Consider the following 10693-nt stretch of genomic DNA (forward strand, 5'->3'; position numbering starts at 1 on the left):
GCAAAAAAAGAAAAAAAAAAAAGAGAGAAGCCACTGCAATGAGAAGCCCGCACGCCGCAACGAAGAGTGGCCCCCACTCGCCGCAACTAGAGAAAGCCCGCATGCAGCAACAGAGACCCAACACAGCCAAAATAAGTAAATAAATACATAAAATTAAAAATCTTTAAAAAAAAATGAATAACAGCAGCAGCATTCGACTCAGCAAGCTTGCATCTCACTTCCAGACAGGCGATTAGAGTCTGTTTTTAATTGCTTGGTGGAAAGACTGGCTGATTTCCAGTTAGCAAACCAAACTGTTCATTTGAAAGGTTTGTTTGTGTATAATAAACTGAGTGTTTCCATAATTCAGTTTCTAATTAAACATAAAATCAGAGAATGATAATTTGCCTGATACTTTCTGATACTTCCTAGATAAATATTTGCACCCTTGTTATTGAATATTTTTTTCTGAAGATGCATTTGGTTTTTGTCTCCACTTGCCCATAGTTTTTTAGCCTTGAAGTGTTAGATGTAGCAGGGACACAAAAGACTTGTGCAGATCTGGGCAGTGATATTCAAATGAAAATGGCTTTGTCTTTGTGACAGTGAACCGGCTTCCCACTTTTCTTGTATCTACATGACATTTATTTTATTCTCTTGCGTCAGCTGTCATGAATGGGTGGTCCAGTTCTAGGAAGATAGCATAAAAAATAGGGGTCTACAGTCAATTAAGATTCTGGTTGAATTCTGAGGTTGAACCCAAACTTCAGTGTGTGCCTAATATTTATTTGTTTATTATGTAACATGTCCTATGGCACTAATATATTATGTACATTTTAAAACATACACAAAAATTTTAAATTAGGGACTTCCCTGGCAGTCCAGTGGTTAAGACTCCATGCTTCCAACTCAGGGGGCATGGGTTCGATCCCTGGTTGGGGAACTAAGATCCCGCACGCCAGCGAGGCGTGCCCTAAATAAATACATAAAAGGATTAAAAAAAAAAAGCTCCAATCTGATCCTGTCACTCCCCTACTAAAAAAATTTTTTTTAATTAAAGCATAAGATATAGAAAAAAATAATGGTCTAAAGCCCTAGACTCAGAGAGATTTTGTTCCACCATGTACCAGCCTGAATAAGTAATCAAATCTCTGTGTACATCAGGTTCATCTATAAAGAGACACGATAATAATCATAATCATAGCCTCCCTTTAATGAGAAAACGAATGTAAAAATGCCTAGTAGGCATCAGGAATATAAGACTAATCCCTCTGTAAATATTAGCTATTATTATTGTTGCCATTATTATCATCATTGTTGTCAGTGCCTTCGGGATCTTCCTGCAGAAATTTGCAGTAGAACATTTGAGAAGGAAGTAGTATAACAAGAACTGTATTCATGGTGATAAAATTTGCTTCAGGTCTGTTAATGCTTTTTTGGGTGCTAACGTCCCTGGGCCAGAGACATTTGAACTTGTTTTGAACACAATCAAGGCTCTCAGTTCCTGTGAGGGATGTACCTTATCAACTCATAGTCTTTACGTGGGTTAAGTAGAATAGCTGAACCATTGGCACTGAGTTTAAACTCTGGTGCGCTCACAGAGTAGGTGCTCGATAAAAACCAGTTGAATGTTGTCCAGGGATTTAGTCATTGGCGCTTTGGGGCACACCATCATCATTTCCTCTCTCTCTTCCTCCCTGTTTTGGGTGACTTTCTTCTTCCTTTTATTTTAATCTTTTGACCATCCCCCATGGCATGGGGGAACTTATTTCCCCGACCAGGGATCAAACCCGTGCCCCCTGCAGTGGAAGTGCAAAGTCTTAACCACTGGACCACCAGGGAAGTCCCGACTTCCTCCTTCTTTGGAAGTACCCGCAATATGCTTTCAAAAGGGGTGGCCCTAGGTGGTTGTATTTGTACTAGTTATTCCACCTACTTGCCACGGATGGTTGGACTAAGGATGGTTGGACTTGGCTCAGAAGCTGCCATTCTTCTAAGGAAGAATCCTTCCTTGCCTCTGCTAGCTTCTGGGGATAGCTGGCAACTCTTGGCCTTCCTTGGCTTTTAGAAGCATTACTGCAATCTCTGCCTCTGTTTCCACAGGGCCTGCTCTCTGTGTGACTATTTCCAAATTTCCCTCTTCTTATAAGGACACCAGTATTGGATTAGGGACCCCCTAAGGACCTTATGTTAACCTGATTATATCAGCAAAGACCCCATTTCCAAATAAGGTCACATCACAGGTACTGGGAATTAGGGCTTCAATGTATCTTATTCTAGGGGGACACAATTCAACCCATAACGAGGGGGGTGCATGCTGCTCTTTTGGGTTGGGTGCTCTGTGGGGGGACAATTGACAGAGACTAGGGAAGGAGGGCTCCAAGAACAGATTGAGTATAGGACAGGGCCTCTGTCCTTTGTTGGAAAGGAGCAGGGTATGTCTGAGCAAAAGCCTAGAGGACAATGTGGCTGGAACAGAGTTCAAGAAGGAACTGAGTTCAAATAGGTTGAGGGGTGAGGGACCCAGATGGTGGGGCTCAGGCCTCCGCTAATGGTGCAGACCCTTCCCCCTGCCATGGGGCATTCCTGGCCCAGGACTACCAAAGTGCCCACATTTTTAAGAGAGGCTAGAAATCTAGATATTTAAAGTGTGAAACCTCTCAATTTTTAAGTGTTAATAACAAAATTCATTTGAGGCTGTCAGCTTGCAGGATGGAATTGGAGGAGGGGAGGGAGTCAGGAAAGGCATCTCAGAGAAGGTTTGGGATGGTGAATAGGAATGAAAAATAAAGGACAAGTCAAAATGTGGAATGGGTTGGCTCGCTCCTCCATCCCCTCCCCCACCAGTGGCCTTTTCCCTTTTCCTTTCTCCTTTGAAAGTCTGGCGTCATCTTTTCAAGTATCCCCACTTGCCAGCTCTGTGATCATGGTTAAGTCATCTAACCTTGCTGTACCTCAGTTTCCTCATCTGTGAAATGGGGCAAGTCCTTTAACTTCCTTGGGCTTCAGTTTCTGCTCCAAGAAATGAACTAGAGTGAGAGGAGGAGTGAAGGACCGGGCAGCAGTTGTGAGGATTTAGTAAGATCGGGTGGTTAATAAAAGCCAGTTCTTATGGTCTTCCGCCCCTTCCTCTTTACACCACCCCTCACCGGCCCAACTGTGGAAGGTTCATCAGCCTCCCAGGCCCCTGAATGGAGGGCAGCTGTCTTCCAGCTCTGCCCTCCCCCAGAGGCATTTAGGTATAACCATGGAGACCTGGCAGAGGCTGGTGGAGAGATTTCTTGGCTGTTTCCAGCCATTTGCCTTGTTTTCCTAGAGAACTGGCAGTGGTCCCAGCATCTCTGCCTAGTGGGCAAACGAATAACCAACCAACCGTTCCTGGTTGTGGAGGAAGGTGAGATTGAAGATTGGATGCCCAGTTGCTCCTATTGTTCTGCCTGGATGACTCCTGGGCTGTGATGACGGCAGTGTGTGCGTGCGTGAGTGTGTGTGTGTGTGTGTGTGTGTGTGTGTATGTATGTTCCATCACTGAGTGGAGCTCTGAGGTTTGGGAGGAGGAACACGGAGGTCCAGCCACAAAGGTGAGAGGAAGCCAGGTGAAATGCTTTCCGGTCATCAGGTACTCTTGGCTCTAACGCTTTTGAAAGCTTTATCTCTGTGATGGTTAATTTTATGTATCAACTCAAGTAGGCACAGGGTGCCCAGATACTTGGTTCAAGCTTATTCTGAATATGTCTGTGAGAGTATTTCTTTTTCTTTTTTTAAATTTTATTTATTTATTTATATATTTATGGCTGCGTTGGGTCTTCTTTGCTGTGCGCGGGCTTTCTCTAGTTGCGGCGAGTGAGGGCTACTCTGTCGTGGTGCGTGGGCTTCTCATTGTGGTGGCTTCTCTTGTTGCGGAGCATGGGCTCTAGGTGTGCAGGCTTCAGTAGTTGTGGCACACAGGCTCAGTAGTTGTGGCGCACAGGCTTAGTTGCTCCATGGCATGTGGGATCTTCCCAGGCCAGGGCTCGAATCCGTGTCCCCTGCATTGGCAGGCGGATTCGTAACCACTGTGCCACCCGGGAAGCCCTGTGAGAGTATTTCTGAATGAGATTCACATTTGAATCCATAGACTGGGTAAATTGGATTGCCCTTCCCAGTGTGAGGGGCCTCATCCAATTCTTTGGAGAACTACTCAGTTCTCCAAACTGAGAACTGGATAAGTAAGGGAGAATTCATGCTCTCTGCCTGGCTGTTTTCAAGCCAGGACATCTGTCTCTTCCTGCCTTGGGACTCAGGACTCATGCTGGAACTTACAACCATCAGCTCTCCTGGGTTTCCAACTCACCAGCTGTAGACACTGGGACTTCTCAACCTCCAAGATCATGTGAGCCAATTCCTTAAAATAAACCTATGTGTGTGTGTGGGGGGACATTTTTATTATTATTTCAGGCATACCTTGTTTTATTGCATTTCACAGATACTGCATTTGGTGGGAGTGGGTTGTTTTTTGATAAGCCTTTTTTTTTTTTTTTTTTTTTTTTTAAATATATGTCTCCTATTGGTTCTCTTTTTCTGGAGAACCCTGACTAATGCAACCACTTTCACTTACTTCACAACCACTTACTTGAGGCTTTTTTCCTTTCTCCCTGTCATGATCCATAGAGAAATCTTCCAAATGAAATGAGTCTGTGGCTGGTTTGGTTTGGGGACTGGAGCTCATTCTTTCATCCATTTATTTGACAGATCTGTATGGATTGAGTGCCTACTGATAGAGTTCCCCATGTTGTGCACTTCTTGGGGGATGGGGTGCAATTCACAGAGGATACAAAGTACATGGTGCCCTTGGAGTTGTACAGCTTGGCAGTGTCATGCTGTGTGCTGGGTTCTGAGGACATAGCAGTGAGCAAAACCGCTTCCTGCCCTCCCAAGCTCACCTTGACCTGTGGAAAATTGCTGGAAACCAGACCAGTTCACCGGCCCCAGATGCTTCTGGCCTAAACATAAGGAAAATTACTAGTTTTGACCACAGGCAGAAGGCTTGCAATTTCAGGAGCCTGTAGGTAAACATTTTCTGACCCTCTTTATTACCCCAGTCTGAGTTGGATGCCCCCTCTCTTTGCTCCCATCTCAGTCTCTGCTTCCCTGATCGCAGCACTTACCTTCGTGGTTGAATTTGCAGACAGAGAGACCAGTTACCAGAACCCAGAAAAAAAGAGCTATAGATGTACGACAGGGCTGCCTGGCAAGAGCTGTGGCTTTTGGCAGGGGAATGCAGCCAACATGCTGTGTCTTGGCAGGGAAGGAGCTAAGGATATTAATACCCAGCCTCTTTCCTCCTGTGGGCTATTCTCCTGCCAGTGTCTTCAACTGGCTGAACCCAACTCTGAGCAAGAGAGCAAGGATTAACTACTGTCGATGTGGCCTACACTTCTCAGCCTCCTGGGGCAGAAAGCAGGGTGAAGGAGGTAGAGCGTGGATCTGGATGCGTAAGCACAGGAAGCAACTCCAAATATCCTCAGCAACAAGGTAGAACTTTCCAACGGTCCAAAAGATGGAACAGGCCACCTGATGGAAGAGAATGGTGTTATAGACAACCTAGTAGGATCAAACATCAGCTGGGAGATTGGGCTACATGACAAAGTCCTTATCAAGGACTTTATGAGATTAAATGATTCTGTGAAAGCTATTGCCACCAGCTGCCCTCCCACTTTATCCTGAGATGGGACAACGGTAATAGTAATAACAGCAACAACAATAACTGCTAACGTGTCATTAACATGTAATGGATGCATGGTATGTGAGGCACTGTGCTAAGCCATTTGCATGCATCACCATATTTATTCCTCATGACAACCCTATTAGGTAGCTACTTTTACTGATTCCATGTTACAAATGAGTAAACTGAAGCTTAGAAAGAAGATCAGTAACCTGCTGGAGGTCACACAGCTAGTAACTCTCAGAGCTGGGATTTGAACCCACGTTTCCACGATGGATAGGGATAACCTGAAAGCCAGCAAACAGTAGTGGTCTTTGCAGCGAGAGTGGGGAAGATGTATGGAGTTCCTCTGAATAGAATGAACCCCACAGGCATAGGCATCTCTAAGAGTGGGACCCAGAGTTTGCTGTGGTCTCTCTCTAGCGTATGGATGCAGGGGCTTCACTGGCTTCATCTAGTCCAGATATGTGTGTGTAACTCAGACACCAGCTGGGGACCTTCCTGCCACAGTAGAGCTAGATGAAATAAGAAATTGTCTTAGAAACACCTTCCATCCTACACCCCAGTGCATGTGGAAATCCAAAGTCCTCCTCTTGATTTCTGCTTCTTCCCAGGAGGTTTACATTTTCCTGGTGTCCGCTGCCTCTTGGGGTTCTGGTTTGTTTATGTGCTGTCTCTTTCCCACACCATGTCAAACTCAATGTGAATTCAACTTCTTCAGTTTCCACAACAGCCAATCAAGCAGAGATTTTAGGGGAAATTGTAGAGAGTGGCCCCATCATATAGTGCATAGCTTCCTATCATCTTACTGGCTTTGTATCTCCTCTCCTCTTCCTGTCTCTGCCCCCCATCCTCTCCCTCTAGGATTCCCCTGGGGAGTCCAGCTTCTTCTTTTTCTCTTTTTTTTGGTAGTTTCCACTTCCTCTGAAGCCTTGGTACCTAAGGCCTGAGAAAAAATAGGAGACTCACTTTCTAACCCAAGCACTTATCTAGTCATCTTTACCAACCAAGACAGTTCCCTCCCTAGAAGGGATTCTTAATTTGCTGTTAAAGTCATATAATTTTCTCCATCTTATTTTATCTATGCAACTATTGGGTATTAATTATCCAACATCTAACCAATACTGGGGCTATTGGGACTTTATTAAGATGAGAAAAGGGTAAGTAGAGAATGACTGAACCCATACTATGGAATGAAAGCTGTATAACTTTAATAACTTAAATAGAAAGGCACGCAGTGGATTATGTGTTCTATACAATGGGATTCATTCTGATATTAATTTCTTGTATTTTCTCACGAAGGACCTTTACACATTTCTTAGCTTGGGCTAAAATAATATTCTGGTTATGGTTCAGTTTAGTGTTCTTTTCTTCAGCTTCCCACTTTTAGCTCATTCTCTTCTCTTACCTTCCTTTATTCTTATTCCTTGATCTCTCTGCTAGAGGCAGTTGCTTCCCTATATCAAGTCCTTTGTGCTATTTGGATTGAATCCTTTGTGCTCACCTCAGCACGCATGCAAAGTTCACGCCAAATGCTTGGTCTTTGCTTCAGAATTGATAAGGAAATGTGCCTTTCTCTGCTCAATAAAATGCAAGTTGAAGAAAATCCAACTCAAGCTGGCTTAAACAATACGAAGGATTTCTTGGCTCCTGTGACTGAAGGAGCCTGGAGGTTGGATGGACTTTGAGTAAGTACTATTTCATCAGTGCTCTGAAACTGTTCCTCTGAGTCACTTCGTCCTAGAATAATGGGAAGGTCACGGACCTCACATCTGTTTAGAAGAAACAGGACTGCTCTTTCTTTATGTCTTGCTCTTAAGAGTGAGGATATGCTTTATGAAAAGATGCTAAACAACATTCAGCCTTACAGAAATGCAAATTAAAACCACGAGATACCACTGCATATCTACCAGGATGGCTATAATCAAAAAGACAGAATTGGGTTCCCTGGTGGCGCAGAGGTTGAGAGTCCACCTGCCGTTGCAGGGGACACGGGTTTGTGCCCCGGTCCAGGAAGATCCCACATGCCGCGGAGCGGCTAGGCCCGTGAGCCATGGCCGCTGAGCCTGTGCGTCCGGAGCCTGTGCTCCGCAACGGGAGGGGCCACAACAGTGAGAGGCCCGCGTACCGCAAAAAAAAAAAAAAAAGACAGAATTAACAGATGGTGAGGGTGTGGAGAAACAGGAACGCTCATACGTTTCTGCTAGGAATGTAGAATGGTGCAGCCACTTTAGGACACAGTTTGGCAGTTTATTAAAAACGTCAACATAAATGTACCATATGATCAATCAACTTCCTAGGTATTTATAATTGAGAGAAATAAAAACATGTCCCCATAAAGACTTGTACAGAATGTTCACAGCAGCATTACTCATAATAGCCAGAAAATCAAAACAATCCATCAACTGATGAATGGATAAACAAAATGTGGTATATCCTTATGATGAAATATTATTTGGTCATAAAAAGGAGTAAAGTACTGATACCTGCTACAATGTGGATAAACTTTAAAAATATGCTAAGTAAAAGAAGTCAGTCACAAAAGACCGTGCATTGTATGATTCTATTTGTATGAAATGTTCAGGAGAGGCAAATCCATAGAGGCAGAACATAGATTAGTGGTTGCCTGGGGCTTGGAGTGGGACTAGAGTTGACTATAAATGAGCATGAGGGTCTTATGGGGTGATGAAAATGTTCTAAAACTGTATTGTGGTGATTGTTGCACAGCTAAGTAAATTTACTAAATATCATTCAATTGTGTGCTTGAAATGGTTCATAGTATGTTAGGAAAAAAAAGAGAGAGAATGTTTTCCCAATGCCCCTAGCAAACCACTTCTTGGGATTCACTGGCCCAAGCTGTGGCTTGGGGAATGGCATGTACTTACTGGTCTGGGCCTTGGTTCTGGAAAGGGGAAGCCCATCCCTGGAGCTGGGGCTGTGATCAGCTCTTCTGAAGCCCTGGGGATGTGAGTTGAGATCACTACCTAGACAAAAATCAGGGTATCGCAAGGAAGGTAGAAATGAAAGCTGAGTGGGCAGCCACTAAGGTGTCAACCACACCCAAGACTGGCTGCTTAACACAGCGGCCCTACCCCTGCGTTCTCTGATCTGTTACCCACATTTGGTCTCTGAGTTCTCTGCCCAGTATGGCAAAGGGAAGGAGGGGTCATGGGAAGAATCACTTCTTGAGAACATGGAAGCTCAGCTAGGGTGACCAACTGACCTGGTTTCCTTGGGATGGAGTGGTTTCCTGGGATGCAGGACTCAAGGTAATAACCCTGGGAAAGTCCCAGGCAAACCAGGAGAACCATCAGGTCACCTGATGACCTCACCAAATAGAAATATAGAAGCAGTCCTAATGAATTGGTGGATCTTGGCATCAATGGCTTCTAACACCACAGAAAGACAGTCAGTCATTGTGTGCCTGTGATGAACACACACTCAGAACCATTTCTGAAATAATTTTTTGGCAAAAAACTTGAACCTAAATATAAAGAGGGCTATAGATCTAACTCTCAGTTAATAGGAAATACAGAGGACCATGGGGGATATGAAATGACTCCACGTAGGCACTCTATAGGACAAATGACAGATGACCTAATTCTTCAACAAGTAAATTGGAAGGGGCAAAAAAAAAAGAGACGGAGGGAGGACCTGTAGATTAAAAGACACTTAAGAAGCATATCAACCAGTTGCAATGTGCAGATCTTATTTGGATCCTGATTTGAAGAGACTAAAAGAGAGAATGTGTGTGTCAGGAATGTCTAATAAGATATTTGATGATATTAAGAAATTATTGGTATATATAAAATAGATAAACAACAAGGATTTACTGTATAGCACAGCGAACTATATTCAACATCTTGTAATAACCTATAATGGAAAAGAATTGTGAAAAAATTTATATGTATAACTGAATCACTTTGTACACCTGAAACTAACACAATATTGTAAATCAAATATACTTCAATTTTAAAATTTATTGGTATAATACTATATTTTGGCTAGGTTTTCTCAAAAAGAGTCCTTACCTTTTAGACATACATTCTGAAATATTTACAGTCGAAATGATATGATATCTGGGCACTGCTTCAAAATAATCCAGGAGGAAGTAGGTGGGGGTAAAAATAAAGCCAGCTTGGCCCGTAGTTGATCATTTTTGAAGCCAGGTGATGGTATATGAGGGTTTGTTATACTGTTCTCTTTACTTTTTGAAGAGTTGACATGTTCCTTCATCAGGACAATTAAAAGCAGCAGCACGGTGTTCTTGTCCTGCCTATGTAACCCTCCCTGCTTGGGGGCTGCTCTTAGTCACAAGTAGGCCAAGGTCTCACCAGAATTTAGAATTTCACAGGTCCTTGAATTTTCCAAAAACTTGGGTAAAGGACAAAGTCAACTTTTCCTTTTGCCAAATTAAAACAAAAGAAAACCAAACAAAATTTTAAAACTCCCATCTACTCCATCATCATTTCATAAAAGGAAGATCATATAAACATCAATAACATCTTTTCAGAAAAGTCCAGCCTTTCAACTGGGCACAATTAGCCTTATGGACAAACTTGTTCCATATCCCTCTTTTGTCAGTTCACCCTGAAACTGGCTACACAAACACCCCAGGGAGAGGAATGAAGACTTGAGGGCTGGCTGCTTTCACTTCCCTTCCTGCTAATGAGGGAAGGACTTGGATGCTGCTGTCATTACAATGTGCAGGGCTCTCAAACCATCAGCCTCTCAAAGGGTGCAGGTGAAGATCCCCCTAAACCAGGAACTCATGGATGCACTTCCCTTTCATCTAATCCTAGTGATGTGTCCCTGGTGGGGGAAGGGAATTGCAGACTCAGGGAGGGCTTTCCTGCTGGATGAAATGCTTTGTACTTGAATGGAAAATAACAGCTGGGCCCAAGGCAGCAAGGGCCCTCTGTCTGTGCTCAGCTGGTGGTGAGGGCCCCTTTGAGACCTCAGGAGAGCAGAGCCAGCCTTGCAGGTGGCATCAATTGGCCGCATGGCTGT

This window comes from Physeter macrocephalus, chromosome 14 (genome assembly GCF_002837175.3).
Source record: "Physeter macrocephalus isolate SW-GA chromosome 14, ASM283717v5, whole genome shotgun sequence".
NCBI lineage: Eukaryota > Metazoa > Chordata > Mammalia > Artiodactyla > Physeteridae > Physeter > Physeter macrocephalus.